Genomic DNA, 12,181 nt, shown 5'->3' with positions numbered 1-12,181 from the left:
GAATAGAAAATATAAAATGTAATAATTGTGAAAATTAAATCTAACAACTAATACACTCATAACATTAAGTGTTACATAACGTTGAAGTCATGCTTGAAAGTTTCTTATTTTTTTTTATAGGAAGATGAAGATAGAGCTTTTGGAAATGGAGTAGAATACATAGAGTAGTACCAAGATTTGGTTTTGGAGATTTCAATCATCACAAGAGGATGGTGGAGGCCATGTGATCACATCATATGGGTCAAAGATCCAAATGTAACCGTTACAACAATTGGAAGGTAGACAAAGCACATTTCATTTTTTTATTTATCAATTATCAAATCACAGTAGTTTGTCTGGTTTAATGAAATTATTGCCTTTTTTTTCAAATTTTTTTTTTATCAATTATCGAATATGTAAAGCACATAGTCTTGCTCTAATTTACCCCAACGTTTTCTATTCTTTTATTTTTTTTTTTAATTTTTTTTTAAAAGGGAATCAGTTGGTGACCATGGCTGCTCACTATTTTGGCGTGCCCAAAAGACTTATAGAGACATTTCAGCCATCTGACCACCATTGTGTGATTCACCAACATCAAGAATCGAATCCTGAACGAGTGTGTGGAATATAAACCTAGACTTCGTCCCTGACCACTCTACTACCCATGTTGGTTTTTTCTACTCTTTTATTAAGACAAGGGAAAAATGTTGAGATCCAATTATAGCAATTTTTTTTTCTTTTAATTTTACGTCTCTCAATCATACTTGTTTGGGCTGTTGGTTTCAATGGAAATTTTCCTTTGCACATATTTTTTTAAGACTTAACAATTGAGATTTAATTAAATGAGAATTAGATAAGTCTCAGTCATTTTCTTTTACTTTTCCATGTGTAGGAGAGCAAAGCCCTCGGTTTCACATCAAACTGTGTACTTCCAACTTCCAAAGTTGAAACTGGGCTCGTCATAATCCATGAGCTTTGTCCAATCCAAAACCACTAAGGCCCATCTGGTCACTTCATAAAATAGTTCTTAGAAAATGTAAAAAATAAATTGGATTTGTTATGAATGACAAGGATTGTCTGCTCTCCCATTTTCGGTGTTTTCCTATGTCTTTCTGTTTTGTGTGATCAAGGTTAAGTCATATCAACATTTTATATTGATTTTTTTATAAATATAATAAGACAAAAATGAATAGTAATATAAAATGTTAACGTGACTTAACTGTGACTACACAAACAAGAGGGCATCGAAAATAGGAGCGCAGACAATCCTTGTCCTGTTATGAAATCGATGATACATGTAAAATATTATATAAAAGAAATAAAACACAATATTTACAGAGTTCGAAAAATGTGTATACGTTTACAGAGCAAATGCAGTAGTCTCTCTTATTATCAAACTGAAATTACAAAGCAATGAAAATAATACGAGAATTCAAAAAATTTAGAGTAGTTATCGCTCTTTATTGTTCTCCTGCTTATGTTTGTATTTGTGAGCTATCATTGGCCATTATAAGAGAATTGTGAGATGTTCTGATTAGGAAGATTAGATAGAATCTTGAATTGTGATCCTTTTTATCAGTCACTTTCTTTGACTTTGTCCCACATGTGAAGATGCACTCAAATCAAATAATGTCATCCACATGGGTAAGAAAGTAATACAAAAATTAATGTTTGATGTAATGTTTTCCAACCTCCACCAATTTTCATGACCAACAACGATTTTTTTATGGAAGAAAATAATTAATAAATTAATGTTGGATGGTAACGTTTTCCAACCTCCACAAATTACTACTTTATGTTTGCCGTGTGCGGTCCACTGCATTATTGACCAAGAAAAATATCAAGTCGTCTCACCTGTCGTGAAGTAATCTTAACAGGCTTTGCCAAGCAGAATTCTCAGTTTTCCAACTTCGAATACTTGATCAAAGTTAGTCCTTTTGCCAGAAGAGAAAATGGCTTTGGTTGGAGAGGCTTTGCTCTCGGGTTCGATCAAGGTGCTGTGCGACAAGATTTCTGGAGAGTTCATAGACTTCCTCCGGGCAAGAAGACTCGACCATTCACTCGTGGGCAGACTGAAGGTGAAGTTGATGACCCTCAATGCAGTGCTCAACGATGCAGAGGAGAAGCAGATTGTCGACCGTGACGTCGGGATGTGGCTTGACGAGCTCAAACATGCTGTGTTCGAGGCCGAGGACTTGGTGGATGAGATCGATACTGAAGCTTCGCGTTGCAAGGCGAAAGATCAGACTAAGAAAACCCAGGTGTGGAACTTCCTTTCTACCTCTCGTAAACCTTTTAATTATAAAGGCATGAATGGTAGGATAGAAGTTTTATTCAACAAGTTGGAAGACCTTGCAAATAAAAAAGATATCCTCCGTCTTAGAGAAGATGTTGTTGGAGGCAATGTTTCACAAAGAACTCCCACAACTTCTGTTGTTGAGGACGGGTTTTATACCTATGGTAGGGATGGAGATAAAGACAAGTTAAAAGATCTACTGTTGCTATCTGACAATGAAAGTAGCAGTAATTTTTCTGTAGTCCCTATAGTCGGTATGGGCGGGGTTGGTAAGACAACTCTTGCTCAACTCCTTTTCAACGATGAACGAGTTAAAAAGCACTTTGACACTCATGCTTGGGTTTGTGTTTCCGAACAGTATGAGGCTTTGAGGGTTATTAAGGCCCTTATGGAGGAAATCACTAAAAAGCCTTGTGACAATTTGGAGATGAATTCCCTTGAAGTTCAATTAAGGGAACAACTGAGTGGAAAGAGATTTTTACTTGTCTTGGATGACCTTTGGAATGAAAACTATGATGACTGGGAGCGTTTACGAATTCTTTTCACGTATGGGGCAAAGGGAAGCAAAATCATTGTAACAACAAGGAGCAGACATGTTGCAGCCATCGTGCACAATACTATTCCTATTCACGATTTAAAAGAATTGTCGGATGAAGACTGTTGGTCGTTACTGGAAAAACATGCATTTAGAAATGAAAACCCCGGTGCACATCTAGACTTGGTTGAAATTGGTAAGGAAATTGCACGTAAGTGCAATGGTTTACCTCTAGCTGCAAAAACACTAGGGGGTCTCTTAAGTTGCAACCTAGACTACAAGGAATGGAATCACATATTGGATAGCAATCTTTGGGATCTGCCACACCCTAATAGTCTTCTTCCTTCTCTAAGATTGAGTTACCATTATCTTCCGGCTCACTTGAAACGATGCTTTGCTTATTGCTCAATTTTTCCAAAGGACTATGAATTTGAAAAAGAAAATGTTATTCTACTATGGATGGCAGAAGGTTTAATTTCACAATCAGAGAGCAAGAAAGCAATGGAGGAGGTTGGTGAAAGGTACTTTAATGAACTGTTATCGCGTTCACTATTTCAAAGACCAAGATTGGATCAACCAAGTTTCACAATGCATGATCTTATCAATGACTTGGCTATGTTTGTGTCTGGAGAGTTTTGTTTAAGGTTGGATCAAAAAAATTCGCATGAAGTTTCTAAAAAAGTTCGCCACTTGTCATATATGAGAGGAGAATTTGATACATCTCCAATATTTGAGCCATTAAAAGGAGTTAAGTGTTTGCGTACCTTCTTTCCAGTGTCTTTACCACCATATTATGGTTGGAATATTGGATATGTAAGCAATAAGGTGCTAGATGATTTATTGCTAGCACAAAAATGTTTACGGGCATTTTCATTATCAAGATACAAAAACATCACTCACTTACCTGATTCCATTGGTAACCACATACACTTGCGCTACCTTAATCTCTCTTATACGGCAATTGAAAGGTTACCAGATACAGTGTGTACTCTCTACAATTTACAAACTCTATTATTGTTAGGTTGTTCTTCTCTTGTTGAATTGCCTGCAGACATGAGGAAATTGATTCATTTGCGTCATCTTGATATTGGTGGAACTAACATAAAAGAGATGCCTGTGCATATGGGTAGGCTAAAAAGTTTGAGAACACTGACAGCTTTTGTGTTGGGGAAATCTACTGGGTCAAGCATTGCAGAACTGAGAGAGTTGTCGCACCTTGGAGGAAAAATTTCGATCTTGAATCTGCAAAATGTAGTTGGTGATATTGATGACTTGCTGAAGGATAAGAAAGATGTTAACGAGGTAGAGTTGTCATGGGGTGACGTAGTTTCCAATGATTCCGTGAAAGAGATATGTGTGCTCGAAAGACTTCAACCTTCGGTAAATTTGGTGAAACTAACCATCAGGTGTTATGGCGGAATCAGTTTCCCAAATTGGGTAGGAGACTTGTCCTTTTCCAACTTACAAGTGATGCGTCTCAGTGACTCTGGTAATTGCAGTTCATTGCCAACAGTTGGTCAGCTACCTGCTCTGAAAGAGCTCTACGTAGAAAGGATGAAAGTTGTTAAAGAGTGTTGGTGGTGAGTTGTACGGGGGAAATCAACCATTTCAATGTTTAGAGAAGCTAGAGTTTCGGGAGATGCCAGAGTGGGAGGAATGGCTGCCTAGTCCAAGTGGAGGTGAAAGTCCAGACTTCCCTCGTCTTCAAGAGCTGATTTTATACGATTGTCCGAAGCTGGTAGGAGACTTGCCTGCTCATCTTCCTTCCTTGAAAACACTTGATGTGTCTGAGTGTGAGGTTCTACATGAAAACAGGGCCAGTAATACCCTGAACACGGAGTCCTTACGAGGATCTCTTGAAAAACTGACAATAATGGGATGCCCGGGTCTCTCATTGTTACTAGAGTCGACGGAGACGCTGCCGTCGCTTCAGATGCTCCGTATTGGTAGTGTTGGTGGAAGCAAATGGTTGCCGCACAACAGCAATCGTCTTCGAAGTTTGACGTTATATGGATGTTCCTCACTCTTGTCGTTCCCTACAAATGGTCTGCCCACCACGCTGACGTCACTCCGTATACAAAATTGCAAGAAATTAGAATTCCTATCACGTGAGATGATGGCCAAATTGACTTCCCTTCAGTCTTTGTATCTAATAAGGAGCTGTGATTCTCTGAGGTCGTTCCCTTTGGGCATTTTCCCCAAACTTGCATATCTTGAAATATGGAGTTGTAATCTGGAATCCCTATCTGTATCTGTTGAAGGAGGAGCAGATGAAAATCTCAACATCCTGGATATCAGGTACTGTCCAAATCTTGTCTCTTTTCCCGACGGGGGATTGCCCACTCCCAACCTGACTTACTTTTCAGTACGTGGATGCGAGAATTTGAAGTTGTTGCCGGACCGAATGCACACCCTCACCGCCCTTCAAGGTTTGGAGATATCCAATCTTCCAAATGTGGTGTCATTTGCACAAGGGGGTTTGCCTCCCAACCTACAAACATTATTTATCCGTAACTGGGATCTGGTGGAGACGTTGCTCAATGAACAGCTGCTCCCTGCCACTCTTCACACTCTCCTAATCTATGATGCATCGAATCTGAAATCTTTGGACGGAAAGGGATTTGAGCATCTCGCTTCTCTTCAACAGCTAAAAATTTCAGGGTGCGAGAGTCTCAAATTCCTGCCAAAAGAGGGTTTGCCGGCATCTCTTTCTTATCTGAGCATCGAGGGTTGTCCTTCTCTGAAGAAGAGGTATGGGAACAAGAAGGGAAAAGATTGGAGAAACATAGCTCGCATTCCTTGCATAGACATAGATGATGAGATCATCATATGAGCTTTCATTTCACCTTCTCCAACTCTCAACTCTCAACTCTCAAGACAAAAGCCAGGTACTTTATTTATTTATTTATTATTAAATTGATTGTCCTCAGCAATATTCCAGCTTAAATTAGAGTTTCAGAGTCTAATTCCGATGAAATTACAGGAGAGTGGCGAGGGGAGTGAATTTTTTCTGATACTGTGGAACTACTTGGGGTCGTTATATATGATTCTCCTGCATGACAAGAGGTAAATCCCTGGATGATTTCTCATACTTCTCCCGTTTGCACCATAACTGTAATCTTCTGGTAGATGTGATGGGACTAACAGATATATCGGTTTAATTGATGCAGCGCCTACAGATTTCAGTGTAAGTAGTTGAACACTTGAGTGTAATTTGTTCTTCCTTTATGGATCAATGTAATTCAACCATGCAATCAGTCAGGACAACACGATGGGACTAACGTATTTGTCGGCTTGTTTTCTATATATTAGCATTCTTCTCACCATTGTGGATTTCATGAGCAATCAAGAGAATATTCAAAGTTGCATCTGGACTTGGAGGTTTGTTTTCCATATATTAGTGTGTGTGATGTAGCAAGTTAACAAACGAAGAAAAAAATTATTTGAACATTGCAGATTTGCTCACTATATACGCAGGTAATCATTTGATTCGTTAACTGCTCTAGAGGAAGATGCCGTGGAGAAATAGATGATGATAAGCCTTAACCCAAGTTTGATGGTGAAAGTTGGAGCAGCGGGCTCTCAAATTTAGAAACCTTCTTGGTAAGTAGCAACTCAACCATAGTGCTTCATGTACATGATAGCACATAGCAGGATTTCCCAGTCACTAAGGGGTCCATTCATTGTTTTTCTGATTCATATGCAGCCACACACTTTGTTGCTGCCTGTGCAGCCAAGTGCGCACACGGGGGTTCATTTTTCTCTACCACGTACATTTTAGGCCATGACACTACGTCGTTGGCTGCCGATGGCGGTTGATTTGGAGGCTGCTGCTATGGAAGTGGATATAATTCCACTCTATCTTTGGCAGGACTGTAGCAAAGGAAGAAGCATTATTCTGCATTGAAGTTGTTGTTGGCAGGACTGTGCAGCCAAATGCGAGGGGAGTGAAATTACAGGAGAGGTCGATATATATGATTCTCCTGCATGACAAGAGGTAAAACCCTGGATGATGCTTTTCTCATACTTATCTCGTTTGTGACATGACTCTAATCTTCTGATATATCGGTTTCATTGACACAGCAAGCAAGCGAACCTGTAAAGATAGGATTATCAAATGGGGCTCTGATTTTCTGGACTGTCAAGTTTGAAATATTTTGGGTGGAAATGGACTTTCAACGCCTCCCACTCACGCAATTCCTTCCAGGACAGGGACCTCTAGACCTTAGCTCTCTTGAATAGCTATATAAAGATTGAATGTATGTGGGACTTCGTCGGTCCAGAGAGAAAACTATTGAACTGTAAAGATAGGATTATCACGGGGGGAAACGATGTTAGCTTACTTCAACCACTCAGGTACTTGTGTATATATACTTCTGTGGTTTCCATACGGTGGAATGCTTACTCATCTTTCAATGCCTCTGTCATCTTGTGGTAGGTGCATACACATATGTTTCTCTACAAACACAATGGTTGGAGAGAGCTTGGCTTATTGGCACCGCTTGCTAGAATGCCCGTGTGACTAGACTTGGTGGCTGGCTGCTGCGCCTACGGATTTAAGTGTAAGTAGTTGAACACTTGAGTGTAATTTGTTCTTACTTTATGTATCAATGTAATTCAACTATGCAATCAGTAAGGACAACACGATGGGACTAACATATTTGTCGGCTTTATTGATGCAGATGGCAACTCTGGGTGCAGATATGCTTTTATACAGACAGTGGTTGAACAGCGCTCTTGTTCCTTGTAGCAGTGTCGTCATGCTTGTGTTTGTTGCTATTCCAGTAAATGATATTACTTGAATAAGTGGTTGGCTGGTGTGCAACGGATTTCACAAGAATGGTAATTCTTACGTTGAGCACTGCGGATGAGCGGTAATTGAGCGTTCCACCACTCTCTTTTGTTTTAAGTTCCATTCGCTTGTTTTCTAAGATAAATGTATCAATAATAATTTCTTCATCTTTGAATTTAGGAGTATCTTGTTAAGCTGAGGTATGAAAAAGGAAAGCAGTTGAGTTGGCATCCTATTGAAATGGATTGAGAGAAAACTTGCTTTCACAGTTCGATTTATAATGAAATGGTACAAAGCATATGAAGGTAAAGCTCTGCGTTCTTTTCCTACATTTTCATCAAAACTCTGCATCCACATACTATCCTTAAAGAGATATATATATATATCACATACGTTAAATGAAATTGTTCCTATTGTTGCCACCAATGAACATCTTATCTCCTGGAAGTGATCCAAAGGAACTGAGAGGTTATAGCATTCACCATTGTGGATTTCATGAGCAATCAAGAGAATATTCAAAGTTGCATCTCGACTCGGAGGTTTGAACATTGCAGAATTGCTCACTATATATGCAGGCAATCGTTTGATTCGTTAACCGCTCAAGAGGAAGATGCCGTGGAGAAATGGACGATAATACGCCTTAACCCAAGTTTGATGGTGAAAGTTGGCCCTGCGGGCTCTCAAATTTGGAAGCTTTCTTGGTAAGTAGCAACTCAACCATGGTAGTGCTTCATGTATGTTATCGCCCATAGCTGGATTTCCCAGTCGCTAAGGGGTCCATTCATTGTTTCTCTTAATATATGGTATTTGTTTTTCTGATTCGCATGCAGCTACACACTTTGTTGCTGCCTGTACAGCCAAGTGCATGCGGGGGTTCATTTTTCTCTACCACGTACGTTTTAGGCCAGAACACTGCATCGTTGGCTGCCGATGGCGGCTGATTCGGGGGCTGCTGCTGTGGAAGTGGAGAGTAATTCCACTCTATCTTTGGCAGGACTGTTGCAAAAGGAGAAGGATTATTCTGCGTTTGGTCCAATATTATGTGAGATGAGAGGCCCAAAAATGTTGCACATCGACTTGCATGATATTAAGAGTTGCTATAGTTTGAAGACTCACCTGGACATTATTTTGGATGTTTTAATTAATACAAGCTAGATAGTCATAACTTGTAATTTGTTGGTGTTTGGTACTCTTTTTTCTTCAACTGGGTTGAAATCTCCGACAAGATTTTGATGAGGTGAATCTTTGACACCCTAAAAAACTTTAATCTTAGTAATAGTCATAAGTTGTAATGATTACTTTTCAGTTTGCTCATGAACCATAGTGTGCTTTGTTCTGTAATGACTACTTTTAAGTACATTTGATGTTGGGTGGTTAATACGAAATCTTCCTACAGGAGCCAATTAATTTCGGAGCGAAGGAAACAAGGATCTGCTGGAGATTTTGCTCAATGAACACCTGCTCCCTGCCACTCTTCACACTCTCTGGATCTCTTATGTATGGAATCTGAAATCTTTGGACAGAAAGGGACTTGAGCACCTCACTTCTCTTCAACAGCCAGAAATGTAGGGTGTAAGAGTCTCGAATTCCTGCCAAAAGAGGGTTTTCCGGCATCTCTTATCTGAGCATTGAGAATTTTATTTCTCTTAAGAAGAGGTATGAGACCAAGAAGGGAAAAGATTGGAGAAACATAGCTCGCATTCCTTGCATAAAGATCGATGGAGAAGTCATCATCATATGAGCCTTCATTTCACTCTCTCCAAATCTCAACTCTCAACTCTCAAGACAAAAGCCAGGTAATTTTTTTATTTATTATTAAATTGATTGTCCTTAGCAACAATATTCCTACTTAAATTCAAGTTTGAGAGTCTAATTCCGATGAAATTACAGGAGAATGCGAGGGGAGTGACTTCTTTGTAGTCTGATATATATGATTCTCCTGCATGTGAGGGTTTTCTCATGCTTGTCTCATTTGAGGCATAACTTTCTCATCTTTCACTGTAACTGTAATCTTCAGGTAGGTCCACTGGAGATATGTTTCTCGCTACTAACACAACAGTTGAAGAGTGCCTCATGGCTGTACTTGCTTGAGTGCCAGTACATACGTTGCGTTACTAGATTGCATATATATTAAGGAGGATTTCACCGGTGGAACATTGCAGATCAGCTGTAAATTGTAATTTACTCTCTCTCACTTTTTCTATCTTCAGTTTGCTTTATCTACATTGCATTTTATATATCAGTCTTTTTCTTTGACAGTTCAATTCAACTATATCCTAAGTCAGGACAATTTGATGGTACTAGCAGGTATATCGGTTTCATTGATGCAGCGAGCAAACAGAGTAAACCTGTAAAGATAGGATTATCAAATGGTGCTCTGGTTTTCTGGACTGTCAGTTTGAAGTCTTTGGACAGAAATGGACTTTGAACAGGGACCTGCAGACCTCAGCTCTTGTCAACATCTATATAAAGATTGAATGTATGTGGGACTTCATCGGCCCAGAGAGAAAACTATTGAACTGTACCGATTAACTGTGCTACCCTTTCTTCTCTCTCTTATTTTTAATTTCTCCCCTAACATTTACATGTTTCTTTGAATTTCAGGACAGTATCATCAAATATAATAACAACCGGTTTTAGCTTGCATATTACCAGTAGTTGATTGGTGCGGCGGCAATCTCTCGCATATATGATTACCCCTGCATGGGATGCAAGTAACTCCTTGATGATGTTTTTTTTTTCTCTCATATGTACTGCTGTGGTTCCATATGGCGGAATGCTTACTCATCTTTCAATGCCTCTGTCATCTTGAGGTAGGTGTATATACTCATATGTTTCTCTACAAACACAATGGTTGAAGAGAGCATGGCTTTTTGGCACCACTTTCTAGAATGCAAGTGGCTTCGCCACGGTAGTCCACCATTTTGAGGGTTGGAAAGACTCAAAAGCATTTCAGCCTCCCCTGGCCACCATCATGTGGTTCACCAACGCCAGAAATCGAACTCAGGACGTGTTGTGTAGAATACGAGTCTGAAACTCGTTCCCAACCATTGGACCACCCCTTTGTAGTTAAATTTGTATATATTTGTGGTGAGCTACTTTTGTAACCCACGTAGAAAATGTGCTATATTTGCTGAGTAGCTCAGGTAATTGCCTATCTGCCAATGGAACTTGTTACTGTTCCTAACTACAATCAATCTGCAAATTATCTGAGATAACAATTACGACAGAATCCTATACATCGAAAAAAGTTGTACTCGTTTCAGCTACATTTCGAGTTGAAAGGGTGTCGCCTGCTCAAGAAACTGTTCACAAATAGACTTTGGAAATCTGCAAGGAGAAACGAAAACCAGTTATTACAAGTATTTTGGTTTTGATGGGAGGTAACTGAGGGCATTTTACATTTTGCAGAAGGGAAATTGCTCCTTTAACAATATAACTGAATAGAGTTTAGCACATTCCGCTGTTGTTTAATTGATGCTTTCGGGGCAAGAGGACTGCAATGAGCATATTGGAACTTAGTCCAGCAGTACCTAAAATTGGACCAGCCAAAAGGCCGAAGCAATAGCTACTAAGACAATGGCTTTTATCGTGATCCATGAGCTTTGCCAACCCGAAATCACTGAACCTTGCGTTTTCCCGTCCAGCAATACATTGACAGTCTTTATGCCCTGTGGATTACCTGCTGCTCACATTCCTGATGCAGATACGTCAAAACAGACGCCAATCCAACCGCAACTTTCAGTCTCCGAGACCAATCTAACAAGGTACTTTGTCCGGGTTCTTGGTACAGTGCCTTTTCGAGGCTTCCATTAGGCATGAAATCGTAAACAAGAAGCAATTCACCCTTGTCAACACACCAGCCTTGAAGGTGAACTATATTCTTGTGGCGCAAGCAAGCAATAATCGACAACTCAGAAAGGAATTCAGTTTTACCTTTAATGGAATTCTTGGATCTTTTCACCGCAGAAACGGTGCCCATAGACACGAAAAACGCCTTGTAAACAGACCGGAAAGCTCCATGCTCTAGAATCCTACTGGAATGAAACCCTCCTTGGCATATTTTAGCTCCTTGTAACTAAACTCTCTCGGACTTGCCACAACCTCTGCTTTGAAGCTCTTCTGTCTTCTCACCTCCATCCATTTCGTCACGGAAACATACCCGAAAACCAACAGCGCCACGCAAAAAAAACGCAGGCCCGGCAATACCAAGTCCTAAGCCGAGCCGCCTGTGGTGCTTATCTCCCGAACCGGACACTGGAATGTTGGAACTTGTGATTATGTGGGACTCCCAGTCCCCATCGCCCATTTCCCTACTTTAAGTCCTCTTTATAAGTGTGTTCTCAGACTTATGGTTTGAAGGAAATTGGACTAAAGCCTTGGATCTAGGATTTTAGATTTGAAGGGTTTGGGTATAAATATTAAATGTCAAAGATTAGCCTTGTTTTTTATTCTAAAAACTTAGTTTTTAACAGTTATATCTAAAAGGATCAATCAATTCCATCGCTTCCTTTTTCCATATTTCACAAAGAAACACCACAACCGATTCGCCAAGAATCCAAGTTCGTGTGCAAGAACT

At 39.8% G+C, this 12,181-nt stretch overlaps 1 long non-coding RNA gene and 1 pseudogene across 1 annotated transcript; one reads left to right on the top strand and one right to left on the bottom strand.

The window, feature by feature from the left end:
• The first annotated feature begins 1,746 nt into the window (after positions 1 to 1,746).
• Positions 1,747 to 10,823, top strand: LOC126616269 (putative disease resistance RPP13-like protein 1; annotated as a pseudogene).
• Positions 10,009 to 11,269, bottom strand: LOC126616314 (uncharacterized). The gene is made up of 2 exons (XR_007621099.1): positions 11,136 to 11,269; positions 10,009 to 10,932 (listed from the first exon to the last, which is right to left on the bottom strand). It is a non-coding gene; the product is annotated as an uncharacterized LOC126616314 (long non-coding RNA).
• Between the last annotated feature and the right edge of the window lie 912 nt (positions 11,270 to 12,181).

Source organism: Malus sylvestris, chromosome 3 (genome assembly GCF_916048215.2).
Source record: "Malus sylvestris chromosome 3, drMalSylv7.2, whole genome shotgun sequence".
In the NCBI taxonomy this organism is placed as follows: Eukaryota; Viridiplantae; Streptophyta; class Magnoliopsida; order Rosales; family Rosaceae; genus Malus; species Malus sylvestris.
Note: the sequence above shows the minus strand (reverse complement) of the source record. Positions and strands in the feature narration are given on the sequence as shown.